Genomic DNA, 19445 nt, shown 5'->3' on the forward strand with positions numbered 1-19445 from the left:
TCCCGTGCTGCGCCCAGCAGCCAGTGCCCCGTGCGCCGGCCTCGCCCTGCCATGCCCGCCGCCGCGCACCTGCAACCCCAGCCCCGCGTGCTCGCCCCGTTTCCCTCGCCTTGCCTCGCCCTAGCCGCGCGCCGCTGCCTCCAGCAGTTGTTCCGCCATGTCGCCTGCACCTTTGCCCGCCTGCTTGCGCGCCACCGCTGGTCTCGCCTCCACCGGTCACCGCCTCCAGCCGCCTGCTCGCCATGCCGACCTAGCCTGGCCTCGCCGTGCTCTGCTCTCGCCGGCGCTCGCACTGGTCTCCCATGCCTGCCGTCGCTGCCGAGTTGTTGCGTTTGCTGCTGCTGCTGCTTCTACCGTGTTGCTGTCGCGCCTACTGCTTGCTTGCTGCCTGCCTGCGCGCTGCTTGCCGTTGCGTGATGATAAGCTGGCCTATGCGATGCTTGTGCTACAGCTATGTAGCCTGCTGCCGCTGCTCTGTCGGCTGCAGTTGCTGCTTGCTTGCTCTGCGCCGATGCATCTTGTTGCTGCATTTTTGCTTGCGTGCCGCGTTGCTGTTGGCTGTGTAGTTGGAGTAGTTCCTGCCCGAGTGCTAGCTAGTGGTCCTGTAGATTGCTAGCTGCAGCTGCTTGTTGCTGTTGCCGCTACGTGACGCCGTTGCTAGTGCTGTTGCTGGTGCTGACCGTAGCCTTGCTGCTACTTTCCCGATTTGCTGCTTGTAGTTGCTTTGCATGCCGTAGCTGCTTGCCGTAGTTAGTTGCTTTGCTAGCTGTTGCTTGCTAACGTGCTTGGTGTAGTAGCTTTGCTGCTTGATGTAGCTTGCTCTAGTTTGCCTAACGTTGTTGCCGAGCTTGCTCTGCTGTGGCCGAAGCTAGATGTTGTAGTTGTTGTCGCCCATTGCCCGCTAGATGTTGTTGTGTCGCCTTTAGAGACCATCGCCGAAGTTCGCAGCACCATCCCCTCCTTCTTGGAACCGATAAGTTCGCCGAGTACCCCATCGTCCTCGACGACCCCGAAAGCGAGTTCGACTTCCTCGACGTCGCCAAAGACCCGTGATCGACTACCGTCGTCGAAGACCAAGAACCGAGGCTCAAGGCCGTGAACCACGACGTCAAGAGAACGACTACCGTCGACGAGACCGTGTACGACTACTTCCACGACTTCCACGACGACCGTTGATCTCCTTCAACGACCCATTCCGCTCCGATATGCACGCTTCGAAGGTATACCGATGAAACGTTGTCGTGACTGTGTGCATGTGATGTATGAGTTGTTTGAATGAATGCATGTATGCACCGTTGTTTGCCCATGCATGTTGTCTTCCTATTCGTCTTGCCCTCCACACGTGGGAACCCGGTAACCGGGATCACCCCATCTTTATTTAGCGTTTCCGCACACGCTCCTTAATTGTTGGCTCCGATATCTTGTTGAGTATAGGGATAGGAACGTTGCCGTGGCATCGTTTCCGATTTGCCGCCATGGTTCCCTCTCGCTCGCCGTGGCGACACATGCTTCTTCTCTTCTTGCCGTGATGTTGTAACTTGCATGCATAACGCATTCATGGCATGATATATTGTGTTGCATGTCTCTTGTGTCGTAGCTCCGATCTATGTTTCGCGTGTTACCCGACTAGGATGTCGTGTAGGACCATCGCTTCACCCCTTGCCGTGTTAACAACAATTTAATATTGTCGTGTAAATAATCGGGAGGGAATTAAATAATTAATCGTGGAGTTTCGTCGATATGCAACTCGTTGCATATCGAGCTTCACTTAATGTGTAGTGTTTGCGTGAGGTGAATTGCCATGCCATCCCGTGCATCGATGAACTGATCATGCATCATATTAGGGTATGCATAATGTTGTGCATCGTGTGGTGAATATTTGTGTTGATGTTTGTTTCCGGTTTGCTCCATTCCAATTTTAACGTTGTTAGCATATTCCGGTTTGATCTCAACAATGTTAACGTTGTTAACAATAAATTTTCCGGTTTGATCTCAACAATGTTGTTAGCGTTGCTAGTTGCAGGTGCAGTTGCCTCCATGTGAAAACACGGGTTCCTTGTCATATCACCATATTAAATGTATTTATTTTAATGGACCTATATACTTGGTAAAAGGTGGAAGGCTCGGCCTTTCTAGCCTGGTGTTTTGTTCCACCTTTGCCCCCTTAGTTTCGGCTACCGGTGTTATGTTCCATAAACGAGCGCTCCTAACACGATCGGGGTTGTTATGGGGACCCCCTTGATAATTCGTTTTGGATTAAAGCTGGTCTGGCAAGGCCCAACTTTGGTACTACATTTGCCTAATAACTAATGAACTTCATAGGGAGTAATTAACCCGAGGACAATTTAATCAACCCCCGCGCCAGTGCTCCTCATGAGTGTTGGTCCAAAACAGAGCACCGTGCGGGGCCACCGCGAGGAAACTCGAGGTTTGGCACTCGTACGCTTCGCTTATCCGTCGTGTCCTGAGAACGAGATACGCGGCTCCTATCGGGATCGTCGACACGCCGGGCGGCCTTGCTGGATTAGTTTTACCTTTGACGAGATATCTTGTGCATCGGGATTCCGGTGATGCTTTGGGTAATCTCTGAGTTGAAGTTTTCCACTAGGGAATCCGACGAGATCGCGAGTTTCGTGATTGAGGATTTCTATGCGGCTTGTGGTAATTTGTGATGGACTAGTTGGAGCACCCCTGCAGGGTTAAATCTTTTCGGAAAGCCGTGCCCGCGGTTATGTGGCAACGTGGAAACTTTGTTTGACACTGGTTCTAGATAACTTGATGTTAACGTAATTCAAACTTGCCAACTGTGTGCGTAACCATGACTGTCTCTTTCGTGAGTCCTTCTCCGATCGAGGACATGGTGGGGTTATGTCTGACGTAGGTAGGTGTTCAGGATCATTCATTTGATCATCAGCAGTTCACGTCCGTTATGTGTAGATCTTCCCCCTCTTATTCTTGTACTCGTAAGTTAGCCACCATGTATATATGCTTAGCCGCCGCCGCAACCTCACCACTTAACCATACCTCACCCATTAAGCTTTGCTCGTCTTGATACCTTTGGAAATGAGATTGCTGAGTCCCCTGTGGCTCACAGATTACTACAACACCAGTTGCAGGTACATGTAAAGGTTACTTGACGCGAGCGCGTTGATTGTTCATTTGGAGTTGCTTCTTCTTCTTCTTCTTCATCGATCTAGGATGGGTTCCAGGCCGGCAGCCTGTGATAGCAAGGATGGACGTCGTTCTTCTTTTGTCGTTTGTTTTCGTTCGTATTCGGACCCTGCTCTTACTCTTGATTATTATGTAATGTAGTGATGTGACTCTGATGTAGCTTGTGGCGAGTGTAAGCCAATTCTATTATATATCTCTTCTTTTCAGTACATGTACTTGTAATGATATCCATTCTTGCGACACGACGAGATGCGCTTCTATCCCTGACGAGGCCTTTGTGCCAAATTGAGGATAGGGTCGCATCTTGGGCGTGACAACTTGGTATCAGAGCAAGGACCTACCTAGGAGCCCCCTTGATTGATCGAACATGGCGAGTCGAGTCTAGTGAAAAACTATTTGAGTCTAGTTATATATCGGAGAGTAGGATTCTTTTTTCTCCTCTTCTATGCTCTGGTGAGGAATCTTGACGTAATAATTTACTCTACTCCTTTTCTCACTCAAAAAATTTTTAGGATCACGTGGATATATTTGGAATCTATATGATGCCGATGTGATGGAGTTCTGTCTTGGTGCCTCCTATCTGCTCTAAGTCTCAGGGGAGTTGAGCTCCAGGGGATTCTTGAGCACATCGTTATCATTCAGATTTCTTAGTATCTCAGAACGAAGGATGTTCGTAGTTGCTTCAATACTAGTAGTGGCGAGATAACCCCGATGTCCCCAGTACTGGTGCAGATTGTTCGGGAGTACTGCCATACTTTGTATCATTGTGATCACGAGGGTCTGTTGTAGATGAAGGTCCGAGATTCTGGTTGTGTGTTGACGGATGTGATACAGGTGACGGGTTAGTATAGGAGTTGTGTGTTATTACTCCTTGTATCCGTGTACCAGATTGCATGACCAGATATTTCGGGAATTCATAGGTGGGAATTCATGTAGTTACTTATAGGAAGACCCGTAAACGGAGAAGTCATCCACGAAAACCTCGATAATCTTTTCACAAAAGTCAGAGAATATAGCCATCATACATCTTTGAAAAGTGGCAGGTGCATTGCATAATCCAAAAGGCATACGTCTATAAGCAAAGGTACCGAAAGGACAGGTGAAAGTGGTTTTCTCCTGATCAGATTGTGCAATTGGTATTTGGGAGAAACCATAATAACCATCTAGAAAGCAGAAGTGTGTGTGTTTAGACAGCCTTTCTAGAATTTGTTCGATAAAAGGCAGAGGGTAATGATCTTTCCTAGTGGCCTTATTCAACTTCCTAAAATCAATCACCATTCTATAGCCAGTAATAATCCTCTGTGGGATCAACTCATCCTTATCATTAGGGACAACGGTAATGCATCCCTTCTTAGGAACGCAATGCACCGGACTCACCCAATCACTGTGAGCAACACGATAGATAATACCTGCTTCCAGGAGCTTTAGTATTTATTTTCTCACTACTTCTTTCATCTTAGGATTCAATCTCCTTTGATGATCAGCAACTGGTTTGAATTCAGGATCAGTTTTGATCTTGTGCTGGCATAGACTGGGACTAATGCCCTTAAGATCATCAAGAGTATATCCTATAGCAGCACGGTGCTTCCTCAGAGTTTTTAGTAACTTCTTTTCTTCATGCTCCGAGAGGCTAGCACTAATTATAACAGGATATGTCTCCTTTTCATCAAGATAGGCATACTTAAGAGTATCAGGCAACTGTTTAAGCTCGAACACAGGATCACCCTTTGGTGGGGGTTGATCCCCAAGCAGTTCAACACGCAAGTTATTCTTAAGAATAGGATATTTTTCTAAGACAACTCTATCTATTTCATCCCTTTCATCCATATGCATATCATTTTCATGCTCAAGCAAGTATTGCTCTAAGGGATCAATAGGAGGCACGGCAATAGAAGCTAAGGCAATAGTTTCATCCTTACTAGGCAACTCCTTTTCATGAGGTTGTCTACCAAACTTGGAGAAATTGAACTCATGTGACACACCTTCAAAGCCAACAGTGACAGTTTGCTTCTCACAGTCAATATGAGCATTGACGGTATTGAGAAAAGGTCTGCCAAATATGATGGGAAAAAAGCTATCTTGAGCGGTAGCAAGAACGAGGAAATCAGCAGGATACTTCATTTTACCACACAAGACTTCAACATCCCTAACAATTCCCACAGGGCAGATAGTATCTCTATTGGCAAGCTGAATAGTGACATCTATAGGTTCTATCTCAACAGGTGCAATCTCATCTTTGACTTCATCGTATAAAGATTGAGGTATTGCACTAACACTAGCACCCAAGTCACATAAACCATGATAACAATGATCTCCTATCTTAATAGAAACCACACGCATGCCAACAACAGGCCTATGTTTGTCTCTAACGTGAGGTTTAGCAATTCTAGCAGCATCTTCACAAAAGTGAATATTATGTCCCTCAGCTTCTTCAGACAGAAGATCTTTGATAATAGCAATGCTAGGTTCAACTCTAATTTGCTCAGGGGGTGTAGGTGTTCTAATATAGCCTCTACGTATCATTGTTGAAGCTTTGGAATGATCCTTCATCCTAACAGGGAAAGGTGGTTTCTCAATGTAAGCACTGGGAACCACAGGATCATTATAGGCAATGACTTTCTCTTCAACTCGAGTGGGTTTAACTACATTGACTTCTAAAGGAGGATGATATTTAAACCACTTCTCTTTGGGGAGATCAATATGAGCAACAAAAGATTCACACAGTGAAGCTACTATCTCAGAGTCAAGTCCATACTTAGCGCTAAAGTCACAAAAATTATTTGTCTCAACAAAGGATTTAACGCAATCAAAAGTGAAATTCATACCTGACTCCTTACCTTCTTCAAGCTCCCAATCTTCAGAGTTGCGTTTAATTCTCTCCAATAAATTCCATTTGAAGTCAATATCTCTCTTCATAAAAGAACCGATACAAGAAGTGTCAAGCATGGTGCGATCATCATGAGAAAGCCGAGCATAGAAGTTCTGAATGATAATTTCTCTCGAGAGCTCATGATTGGGGCATGAATATAGCATTGATTTAATCCTCCCCCAAGATTGAGCGATGCTTTATCTGTCACGAGGACAAAAATTGTAAATATAATTTCGATCACGATGTACTAAATGCATAGGATAAAACTTTTGATGAAATTCCAATTTCAACCGATTGTAGTCCCATGATCCAGTATCATCACATAGCCTATACCATGTCAATGCCTTATCCTTCAAAGATAAAGGAAAGACCTTCTTCTTCACCTCATCCTCGGGCACACCTACAAGCTTAAATAAACCACAAACCTCATCTACATAGATTAGATGCAAGTCTAGATGTGATGTTCCATCTCTTGTAAAAGGATTAGCCAGTAGTTTCTCAAGCATACCAAAGGAAATTGAAAGCAAATATTTTCAGTAGGTGCAGCAGGTTGAGGAGCAACTCTTTGTGCTTCCATTCGAGGTGAATATACCCCGAACAAGCCCCTCAAAGGATTAGTATCCATAGTGACAAGTGACAACAAATTTCAGCACACTATATGAATGTTTCCTTACCAAGTTCCACTTACCAAAGGCACTTCACTCCCCGACAACGGCGCCAGAAAAGAGTCTTGATGACCCACAAGTATAGGGGATCAATTGTAGTCCTTTCGATAAGTAAGAGTGTCCAATCCAACGAGGAGCACAAGGATCTCACAAGTGGTTTTCACCAAGGAAAAATCTGCAAGCACTAAAATTGTCTGTAACAAGTGATTGTGTGGTGAGATCATTCGTACAAAGCAACAAGTAACAAAAGTAGAAACGGTGCAGCAAAGTGGCCCAATCCCTTTTGTAACAAGGGACAAGCCTGGACAAAGTCTTATAGGAAGAAAAATGCTCCCGAGGACACACGGGAATTTCTGTCATGCTAGTTTCATCATGTCCATATGATTCGCGTTCTTTACTTTGATAGTTTGATATGTGGGTGGACCGGCGCTTGGGTACTGCCCTTACTTGGACAAGCATGCCACTTATGATTAACCCCTATCGCAAGCATCCGCAACTACGAAAGAAGAATTAAGAAAAATTCTAACCATAGCATTAAACTAGTGGATCCAAATCAGCCCCTTACGAAGCAACGCATAAACTAGGGTTTAAGCTTCTGTCACTCTAGCAACCCATCATCTACTTACTACTTCCCAATGCCTTCCTCTAGGCCCAAATAATGGTGAAGTGTTATGTAGTCGATGTTCACATAACACCACCAGAGGAAAAACAACATACAACATATCAAAATACCGAACGAATACCAAATTCACATGACTATTATTAGCATGACTTATCCCATGTCCTCAGGAACAAAAGTAACTACTCACAAAGCATAATCATAACCATGATCAGAGAGGTAATGAGTAGCATGAAGGATCTGAACATAAACTCTTCCACCAAGTAATCCAACTAGCATCAACTACAAAGAGTAATCAACACTACTAGCAACCTTACAAGTACCAATCGGAATCGCGAGACGGAGATTGGTTACAAGTGATGAACTAGGGTTTGGAGATGAGATGGTGCTGATGAAGATATTGATGGTGACGAGTCCCCTCCGATGAGAGGAGTGTTGATGATGACGATGGCGACGATTTCCCCCTCCGGGACGAAACTTTCCCCGGTAGGATCGTCCTGCCGGAGCTCTAGATTGGTTCTGCTCAAGTTCCGCCTCGTGGCGGCGGCGAAACAACGAAAAAGCTCCCTTCTCATTTTTTCCTGGACGAAACCCTCCATATAGCAAAAGAGGGGGGCCAGTGGGCTGCCCACAAGCCCCCATGGCGCGGCCTGGGGGGTGGCCGCGCCGTGCAGGCTTGTGGGCACCCCCTAGCGCCCCTCCGGCACTTCTTCGGCCCAGTATTTTTTATAAATTGGGAAAAATCTCCGTTGATTTTCACGACGTTTGGAGTTGCGGAGAATAGGTATCTCAACTTTGCTCCATTTTCAGGCCAGAATTCCAGTTGCCGGTATTCTCCCTCTTCATGTAAACCTTGCAAAATAAGAGAGAAAAGGCATAAGAATAGTACCGTGAAGTGAAATAACAGTAAAAGAAGCGATAAATATCAACATGAAAACATGATGCAAAATGGACGTATCAAGGTGGCATGATAAGAGGATACAAAAGCGTGCGTTCAATGTAGGTGATTATGTCTTGCTATATAACTCTCGTTTAAGATTCTTTGCAGGCAAGCTTCTCTCTAAATGGGAAGGTCCCTATGTTGTTGAGGAAGTATATCGTTCCGGTGCTATCAAGATCAACAACACGAAAGGTAATTGTCCGAGAGTAGTAAATGGGCAGAGAATCAAGCATTATATCTCAGGTACTCCCATAAATGCTGAAAGCAATATTATCAATACCATAACTCCGGAAGAATACCTAAGGGATATTTATCAGCCTGTTTCAGACTCCGAAAACGAAGAGGTATGTGTTCCGGTAAGTAAACAGAGTCCAAAACTTTTCGAGTAGGAAATTTTCTCCGTTTTGGAATATTTGAAAAATACAAAAATTGGAAGTAGTCCGGAAAGCGCGTGAGGAGGCGACAAGCCTGCCAGGCGAGGGGCCACCCCCTGGCCGCGCCTGGGGGGCTTGTGGCCACCTTGTACGCCTCCCGGACTCCGTTTTCGTGCAGAGTACTCCTTCTGGCCTGGAAAAAATCAATATATATTCCCCCGTTTGGTCTGACCCTCGTATCACGCAGATTTCCTCTGTTTTTGTTTCGAGTCTGTTTTCTGTCGTAGATTTAGAGCAAGATGTCGTCTCGGGAATCTGTGGGGGAGAGCAATCTCCCTCAAGTTTATGGAGAAGTAAGTGCTGATCTGAAAAGGATGGAGGTCATGGAGGCTAAGGAAAAGTTACCTAAACAAACCAAGGGCAAAACTAAGGAGAAGAATCAGGCATGGGACGAAGTGCAATTTGTGCTCAACAAGGAACAAGTTGAAGAAGTTGATTTCCTCCAACCCTACCTCCACCTACTGTCTCCATCCTTTATTGAACTCTTGAGGTTTTGTGAAACAACTCGTGCTCGCAATACTTATCTCACTCGTGAATTTGTTTTGCTGGAGAAACATATCACAGATCTCCAAGGTATAAATCAAAGATTGATGACCCTCTTGGAAGCAAAGGACAAAGCAACTCCATCACCATCACCACCAAAGGAAGACAACTGAGCATGGGTATGGGCAATCCCCTTGGCTTGTGCCAACCTTGGGGGAGATGCCCCGGTATCGTATTATCATCACATCTTTTGCCTTTACCTTTGTTTTAGTTTGTTCCTTTTCAGTTTCCTTTTTATCTAGTGGAATAAAAGTCTTAGTGTTTTAGTCTTGAGTTTTGCTTTGTGTCACCCCCGATGTATTCGAGCTCGTGAGCCATATAATAAAGAGTATCTTAGTTGAAGGGATTTGCCTCTTGCCATGATCAAAAGATTGAGAAAGAACAAAAGCATGAAAGATCATGTAGTGATCTTATGGGAAGTGATGGCTTCACATATAAAAAGAATGTTGATTGAAACTTATTGAGGGTAGACAAACGTAGACCTTGGTCATTATTGCAATTAATAGGAAGTGATAAAGAAGGGGAGCTTCACATATAAATATATCATCTTTGACACCATCTATGACTGTGAACACTCACTAAACTATTACATGCCTAGAAGTAGATGTTGGACAAGGAAGACAACATAATGAATTGTGTTTGCTTGGTTCCGAACAATGTTATATGATTAGAGATCCCTTAGCATGTGATGATTGCTTCCACATCATATTAGCCAAAACCTCCCGCACTAAGTAGGGATACTACTTGTGCATCCACAAACCTTCAACCCAGTTTTGCCATGAGAGTCCACCATACCTAACTATGGATTGAATAAGATCCCTCAAGTAAGTTGTCATCGGTGCAAGAAATAAAAATTGCTCTCTAATATGTATGATCTATTAGTGTGTGAAAAATAAGCTTTGTACGAACCTGTGATGAGGAAGACATAAAAGCAACAGACTGCATAATAAAGTTCTTTATCATAGGAGGCAATATAAAGTGACGTTCCTCCGCACTAAGAGGACACACATCCAAACCTCAAAAGCGTATGACAACCTCTGCTTCCCCCTGCGAAGGGCCTATCTTGTACATTTACTTTTTGCCCTTGAAAGAGTCATGGTTATCTTCACCAATTCCTTATTCCGCCTTTATCTTGGCTAACATCATACGCTTGGGAAAGATCTACATTCATATGTCAACTTGGAAGTAAGTATTCATGAATTATTATTGTTGACATTACCCTTGAGGTAAGAAGTTGGGAGGCAAAACTATAAGCCCCTATCTTTCTCTGTGTCCAGCTGAAACTTTGATCTCATGAGTACCACGTGAGTTGTAGCAATCATAGAGAACGAAAGGATGATTGAGTATGTGGATTTGCTTTAAAATCTCTTATTTGACTCCTTATGATGTTGTGATAAATTGCAATTGCTTCAATGACCAAAGGCTATCGGTTGTTACTTCTCGGTAAGGTTCTTGATCCATGCTTTACTTTGTGAAGGAATTATCACTTTAGCATGAGAGATTATATGTTGGTATTGTTGTTCTGATCATGATCATGATGCATGCATGTTCGTATCTTCTTTTGTCTACACCTCTCTACCTAAACATGTGGACATATTTATTGAGCTAGGCTTTCGCTTGAGGACAAGCAAGGTCTAAGCTTGGGGAGTTGATACATCCGTTTTGCATCATGTTTTCATGTTGATATTTATCGCTTCTTGGGCTATTATTTCACTTCACGGTACAATACTTATGCCTTTTCTCTCTTATTTTGCAATGTTTACATGAAGAGGGAAAATGCCGGCAGCTGGAATTCTGCCTGAAATTGGAGCAAGTTTGAGATACATATTCTGCGCAACTCCAAACATCGTAAAAATCAACAAGGATTTTTTTCCGGATTTATAAAAAAATATTGTGCCGAAGAAGCGCCAGAGGGGCGCTAGCAGGTGGCCACAAGCCTGCTAGGCGCGGCCACCCCCCTGGCCGCGCCTAGGGGGCTTGTCGGCAGCCTGCTGGCCCACTGGCCCCCCTCTTCTGCTATATGAAGGGTTTCGTCCAGGAAAAAATCAAGGAGGAGCTTTTTCGTGGATTCGCCGCCGCCACGAGGTGGAACTTGAGCAGAACCAATCTAGAGCTCTAGGGCATATTTCCAACAGTCTTCCACTTGCACTAGAGTCAATAATCTAGTTCACATCACTATGTTATTGCAATGAATCCAACACCCATACAGTTCTGGGGTTTGATCATGTCTTTCTTGTGAGAGAGGTTTATAGTCAATGGGTCTGAACCTTTCAGATCTGTGCGTGCTTTACAAATCTCTACGTCATCATATAGATGCTACTACGCCCCATTTGGAACCATTCCAAATGATTGCTCCACTATATGAATCTCATTTACTACTCATATTCATCCAGATTAGTGACAAATCTTGCATCGACGTAACTCCTTTATGATGAACTCTTTAATCACCTCATAATTGAGAAAAAATCCTTAGTCCATTAGTCACTATGGATAACTTCGACCTCTATCGAGTGAGCCATTCCTGGATCAGTCTTGTACCCCATGATTGACTCATGGCAAGGCACGCTTTAGGTGCGGTACACACCATAACATACTTATAGAGCCTACGGCTGATGCATAGGGGATGATATTCGTCCTTTCTCTTTCTTCTGCCGTGGTCGGGCTTTGAGTCCTACTCAAATTTACAGCTTACAACATAGCAAGAACTCCTTCTTTGCTGGTCTATTTTGAACTCCTTCAAAACTTGTCAAGGCATGCATTTCATTGAAAGTTCCATTAAGCACTTTGATCTATCTTTATAGATCTTGATGCTTCACTCTCAAGTAGCTACATCTAGGTTTTCCTTTGAAAAAACTCCTTTCAAACAACCCTTTATGCTTTGTAGAAATTCTACATTATTTCCGATCAACAATATGCCAACCACATATATTCATCGGAAATTCTATAGTGCTCCCACTCAATTCTTTTGGAAATACAAATTTCTTATAAACTTTATAAAACCAAAAACTTTGATCACCTCATCAAAGTGTATATTCCAACTCCGAGATGCTTGCTCCAGTCCATAGAGGGATTGCTGGAGCTTTGCATACTTGTTAGCACCCTTTAGGATCAACAAATCTTCTGGTTGTATCACATACAACCTTTCCTCAAGGAAACCGTCGAGGAAACAATATTTTGACATCCTATCTGCAATATTTCATAAATGATGCAACAACTGCTAACATAATTTCAACAGACTTTCAGCATCACTACGAGTGAGAAAGTCTCATCGTAGTCAATTCTTTGAACTTTGTCGAAAACAACTTCGTGACAAGTCGAGCTTTCTTAATGTTGACTTTTCACCATCACCGTCTGTCTTCCTTTTAAAGATCCATTCACAATGAATAGTCTTATGACCATAAAGTGGTTCCTCAAAAGTCTATACTTTGTTTTTCATACATGGATCCTCTCTCGGATTTCATGGCCTCCAGCCATTTGTCGGAATCCGGGCCCACCATTGCTTGTCCATATCTCGCAGGCTCATTGTTGTCCAACAACATGACCTCTAAGACAGGATTACCGTACCACTCTGATAGTAGTGCGTGTCCTTGTCCGCCTACGAGGGTTTTGGCAGTAAATTGATCCGAAACTTCATGATCGCTATCATAAGCTTCCACTTCAATTGGTGTAGGCGCCACAGGAACAACTTCCTGCACCCTGCTACACACACACTGGTTGAAGTGATGGTTCACATAACCTCATCAAGTTTCCACCAAAACTCCCACCCAATTCTTTCGAGAGAAAGCTTTCCTCGAGAAAGGACCCGTTTCTAAAAACAAACACATTTGCTTCCGGATCTAAGATAGGAGGTATAACCAACTGTTTTGGGTGTCCTATGAAGATGCATTTATCCGCTTTGGGTTCGAGCTTATCCAGCTGAAACTCTTTCACATAAGCATCGCAGCCCCAAACTCTTAAGAAATGACAGCTAAGGTTTCTCTAAACCATAGTTCATACGGTGTCATCTCAACGGAATTGAGTGGTGCCCTATTTAAAGTGAATGCAATTGTCTCTAATGCCTAACCCATAAACGATACTGGTAATTTGATAAGAAATATCATAGTATGCACCATATCTAATAGTGCACGATTATGACATACGGATACACCATCATACTATGGTGTTCCAGGTGGCATGAGTTGTGAAACATTTTTCACGTGAAACAATTTTCACCTTGTCTTAAACGTTTACCAAACTCGCAACTCAGATATATATGATTACCTCCACGATCACATCGTACACATATTATCCTCTTGTCACGATGATCTTCAACTTCACTCTGAAATTACTTGAACCTTTTTCAATAATTCAGACCTGTGTTTCATGAAAGTAAATACACTAGTATCTACTCAAATCATTTGTGAAGTATGAACATAATGATATCCACTGCGTGCCTCAGTACTCATCGAACTGCACACATCAAAATGTATTACTTCCAACAAGTTACATTCTTGTTCCATCTCACTAGAAAAAGAGGTCTTCAGTCATCTTGCCCATGTGGTATGATTTGCATGTCTCAAGTGATTCAAAAATCAAGTGAGTCAAACAATCCATCCGCATGGAGTTTCTTCATGCGTTTATACCAACAGGCATGGTTTGCATGTCTCAAACATTTCAAAAATGAGTGAGAACAAAGATCCATCAACAAGGAGCTTCTTCATGCATTTTATACCAATATGACTCAAGCAGCAGTGCCACAAGTAAGTGGTACTATCATTACTACTTTGTATCTTTTGGCAACAATATTATGGACATGTGTATCACTACGATCGAGATTCAATAACCATTCATTCTAGGTGCAAGACCATTTAAGGTATCCTTCAAGTAGACAGAATAACCATTATTCTCTTTAAATGAATAATCGTATTTGCCATCAACATAATCCAATCATGTCTATGCTCAACGCAAACACCAAATAACAATTAGTTAGGTTTAACACTAATCTCAATGGTACAGGGAGCGTGCGATGTGTGATTATATCAACCTTGGAAACACTTCCAACACACATCGTTACCTCGCATTTAGCTAGTCGCTGTTTATTCCATAGCTTTTATTTCGAGTTACTAACACTTAGCAACCGAACCGGTATCTAATACCGTGGTGCTACTAGGAGTACTAGTAAAGTACACATAAATATCATGTATATCCAATATACTTTTGTCGACTTTGCCAGCCTTCTCATCTACCAAGTGTCTAGGGTAGGTCCTCTTCGGTGACTGTTCCCCTTATTACAGAAGCACTTAGTCTCGGGTTTGGGTTCAACCTTGGGTCTCTTCACTAGAGCGGCAACTGGTTTGCGTTTAATGAAGTATCCCTTCATGCTCTTTCCCTTCTTGAAACTAGCGGTTTCACAAACCATCAACAATTGATGCTCCTTTTTGATTTCTACTTCCACGGTGTCAAACATCACGAATAGCTCAAGGATCATCATATCCATCCTTGATATGTTATAGTTCATCACGAAGCTCTAGTAGCTTGGTGTCAATGACTTTGGAGAGCTATCACTGTCTCATCTGGAAGATCAACTCCCACTTGATTCAAGCGATTGTAGTACTCAGACAATCTGAGCACATGCTCAATGATAGGGCTCTTCTCCTTTACTTTTGCAGAGAAAGAATCTTGTCGGAGGTCTCATACCTCTCAACAAGGGCACGAGCATGAAATCCCAATTTCATCTCTTGGATCATCACGTATGTGTCCTGCGATGTTCGAAACGTCTTTAACGCTTTAATTCCAAGTCGTTCAAGCAATATGCACTGAACTATCATGTAGTTATCAAAAACGTGTATGTCGGATGTTCGCAACATCCATAGATCACGCCTGGGGTTCAGCACACCGAGCGGTGCGTTAAGGACATAAGCCTTCTGTTTAGCAATGAGGATAATCCTTAGTTAACGAACCGAGTCAGGATAATTGCTGCTTCTATCTTTCAATCAGATTTTCTCTAGGAACGTATCAAATACCGTAGAGCTATAGCGTAAGTTACAACATAATTTGCAAAGACCTATTTGACTATGTTCATGATAATTAAGTTCATCTGATGAACTCCCACTTAGATCGACATCCCTCTAGTCATCCAAGTGTTACACGATTGATACGTCCATTTTGCATCATGTTTTCATGTTGATATTTATCGCTTCTTTGACTGTTATTTCACTTCACGGTACTATTCTTATGCCTTTTCTCTCTTATTTTAAAAGGTTTACATGAAGAGGGAGAATGCCGGCAACTGGAATTCTTGCCTGAAAGTGGAGCAAAGTTGAGATACCTATTCTGCGCAACTCCAAACGCCGTAAAGATCAACGAGGATTTTTTCCCGATTTATCAAAAATACTGGGCCGAAGAAGTGCCACGGGGGGGCGTGCAGGTGGCCACAAGCCTGCACGACGCGACCACCCCCCCCCAAGTCGCGCCATGAGGGCTTGTGGGCACCCTGCAGGCCCACTTGCCCCCCTCTTTTGCTATATGAAGGGTTTCATCCAGGAAAAATCAAGGAGGAGCTTTTTCGTGGTTTCGCCGCCGCCACGAGGCGGAACTTGAGCACAACCAATCTAGAGCTCCGGTAGGACGATCCTACCAGGAAAACTTCCCTCCCGGAGGGGGAAATTGTTGCCATCGTCATCACCAACACTCCTCTCATCAGAGGGGACTCATCACCATCAACATCTTCATCAGCACCATCTCATCTCCAAACCCTAGTTCATCACTTGTAACCAGTCTCCATCTCGCGACTCCGATTGGTACTTGTAAGGTTGCTAGTAGTGTTGATTACTCTTTGTAGTTGATGCTAGTTGGATTACTTGGTGGAAGAGTTTATGTTCAGATCCTTGATGCTATTCATTACCTATCTGGTCATGAATATGATTATGCTTTGTGAGTAGTTACTTTTGTTCCTGAGGACATGGGATAAGTCATGCTAATAATAGTCATGTGAATTTGGTATTCGTTCGGTAATTTGATATGTTGTATGTTGTTTTTCCTCTAGTGTTGTTATGTGAACGTCGACTACATAACACTTCACCATTATTTGGGCCTAGAGGAAGGCATTGGGAAGTAGTAAGTAGATGATGGGTTGCTAGAGTGACAGAAGCTTAAACCCTAGTTTATGCGTTGCTTCGTAAGGGGCTGATTTGGATCCACTAGTTTAATGCTATGGTTAGACTTTGTCTTAATTCTTCTTTCGTAGTTGCGGATGCTTGTGAGAGGGGTTAATCATAAGTGGGATGCTTGTCCAAGTAAGGGCAGTACCCAAGCACCGGTCCACCCACATATCAAACTATCAAAGTAACGAACGTGAATCATATGAACATGATGAAAACTAGCATGACAGAAATTCCCGTGTTTCCTCGGGAGCGGTTTTCCTCCTATAAGACTTTGTCCAGGCTTGTCCCTTGCTAAAAAAGGGATTGGGCCACTTTGCTGCACCGTTGCTACTTTTCTTACTTGTTGCTTGGTACGAATCATCTCACCACACAATCACTTGTTACCGACAATTTCAGTGCTTGCAGATATTCCCTTGTTGAAAACCACTTGTCAGATCCTTCTGCTCCTCGTTGGGTTCGACACACTTACTTATCGAAAGGACTACGATTGATCCTCTATACTTGTGGGTCATCAACGATCCACGTCGACTAGCCCATGTCCGATCATCACGTGAGACGGACTAGTCATCAATGGTGAGCATCTCCATGCTGATCGTATCAACCATATGACTCATGTTTGACCTTTCGGTCTCCTGTATTCGAGGCCATGTCTATACATGCTAGGCTCGTCGAGTCAACCTAAGTGTTCTGCGTGTGTAAACTGGCTTACACCCATTGTATGTGAACGTTAGAATCTATCACACCCGATCATCACGTGGTGCTTTGAGACAACGATCCTTCGCAACAGTGCGCACTTAGGGGAATACTTTCTCAAAATTTTCATGAGGGATCATCTTATCTTTGCTACTGTCTTTCTAAGCAATAATATGTACAAGAACATGATAAACATCACATGCAATCATATAGTGACATCATATGGCCATTATCATCTTGCTCCTTTGATCACCATCTTCGGGGCACCATGATCATCATTGTCACCAGCATGACACCATGATCTCCATCATCATGATCTCCATCATTGTGTTTCCGTGAAGTCGTCACGCCAATCTATTACTTCTACTACTATAGCTAATGTTTAGCAACAAAGTAAAGTAATCAACATGGTGTTGCATCTCATACAATAAATTAAGACAACTCCTATGGCTCCTGTCGGTTGTCATACTCATGGACATGCAAGTCGTGAATCCTATTACAAGAACATGATCAATCTCATACATCACATATGCAATATCACATCCTTTTGGCCATATCACATCACATAGCAATACCCTGCAAAAACAAGTTAGACGTCCTCTAATTGTTGTTGCAAGTTTTACGTGGCTGATTTGGGTTTCTAGCAAGAACATTTCTTACCTATGTGACAACCACAACGTTGATATGCCAATGCTATTTAACCTTCATAAGGACCCTCTTCATCGAATCCGATCCGACTAAAGTGGGAGAGACAAACACCCTCTAGCCACCTTATGCAACAAGTGCATGTCTGTCGGTGGAACCATTCTCACGTAAGAGTACGTGTAAAGTCGGTCCGGGCCACTTCATCCCACGATGCCGCCGAATCAAGATAAGACTAGTAATGGCAAGCAAATGACAAAAACAGCACCCACAACTTTTGTGTTCTACTCGTGCATAGAATCTACGCATAGAACCTTGGCTGTGATACCACTTTTGGGGAACGTAGTAAATTCAAAAATTTCCTACGCCATACAAGGATCTATCTATGGAGAGACCAGCAAAGAGAGAGGTTGTAGAGCATCTTCATTCCTTTGAATATCGCTAAGCGGAAGCGTTACTATGAAAGCGGTCGATGGAGTCGTACTCACATCAATTTAGATCGCGGTCGGTTCCGATCTATGTGCCGAATCACGACACCTCCGCGTTCAACACACGTACAGCCCGGTGACGTCTCCTGCGCCTTGATCCAGCAAGGAGGAGGGAGAGGTTGAGGGAGAGATCCGGCATCATGACGGCGTGGTGGCGGTGGAGCAACGAGGTCTCCCGGCAGGGCTTCGCCAAGCATCATGGGAGAGGAGAAAGAGGAGAAGCAGGGTTGCGCCGAGAGAGAGATTTCATGTGTCTCAAATCAGCCAAAAGCTCCATTATATATAGGGGGAGAGGGAGGGGGCGCCCTATTTAGGGTTCCCATCCCCAAAGGGTGCGGCAGCCCCATCTTGGGCTGGTGGTGGCGGCCACGGCAAGGGAGAGGGGGTGGCGCACCCCAGATGGGCCTTAGGCCCATCTGCACTAGGGCTTCCCCCCTTCCCTCTCTTGTGGTGCCTTGGGCCTAGGTGGGAGGCGCACCAGCCCACTCTAGGTTGGTTCCCTTCCACCTTTTGGCCCATTCTAGCCTTTGGGGCTGGTGGCCCCTCCCGGTGGACCCCCAAAACCCTTTCGGTGGTCCTGGTACATTACCGGTGTCGCCCGAAACAATTCCGGCGACCAAATCCTCACTTCCTATATATAATTCTTTACCTCCGGACTATTTTGGAGCTCCCCGTGATGTCCGGGATATCATACAGGACTCCGAACAACCTTCGGTAACCTCGTATAACAATTCCCTATAACCCTAGCATCATCGAACCTTAAGTGTGTAGACCCTACGGGTTCGGGAGGCATGCAGACATGACCGAGACATATCTCCGGCCAATAACCAACAGCGGGGTATGGATATCCATGTTGTTTCCCACATGTTCCACGATGATCTCATCGGATGAACCACGATGTCAAGGATTCAATCAATCCCGTATACAATTCCTTTTGTCTACCGGTATAGAACTTGCCCGAGATTCGATCGTCAGTAGCCCTATACCTTGTTCAATCTCGTTACCGGCAAGTCTCTTTACTCGTTCCGTAGCACATCATCCCGTGACTAACTCCTTAGTCACATTGAGCTCATTATGATGATGTTCTACCAAGTGGGCCCAGAGATACCTCTCTGTCATACGGAGTGACAAATCCCGGTCTCGATTTGTACCAACTCAACAGACACTTTCAGAGATACCCGCAGTGCACCTTTATAATCACCCAGTTACGTTGTGACGTTTGGTACACCCAAAGCACTC

This window comes from Hordeum vulgare, chromosome 2H (assembly GCF_904849725.1).
Source record: "Hordeum vulgare subsp. vulgare chromosome 2H, MorexV3_pseudomolecules_assembly, whole genome shotgun sequence".
Taxonomy (NCBI): domain Eukaryota; kingdom Viridiplantae; phylum Streptophyta; class Magnoliopsida; order Poales; family Poaceae; genus Hordeum; species Hordeum vulgare.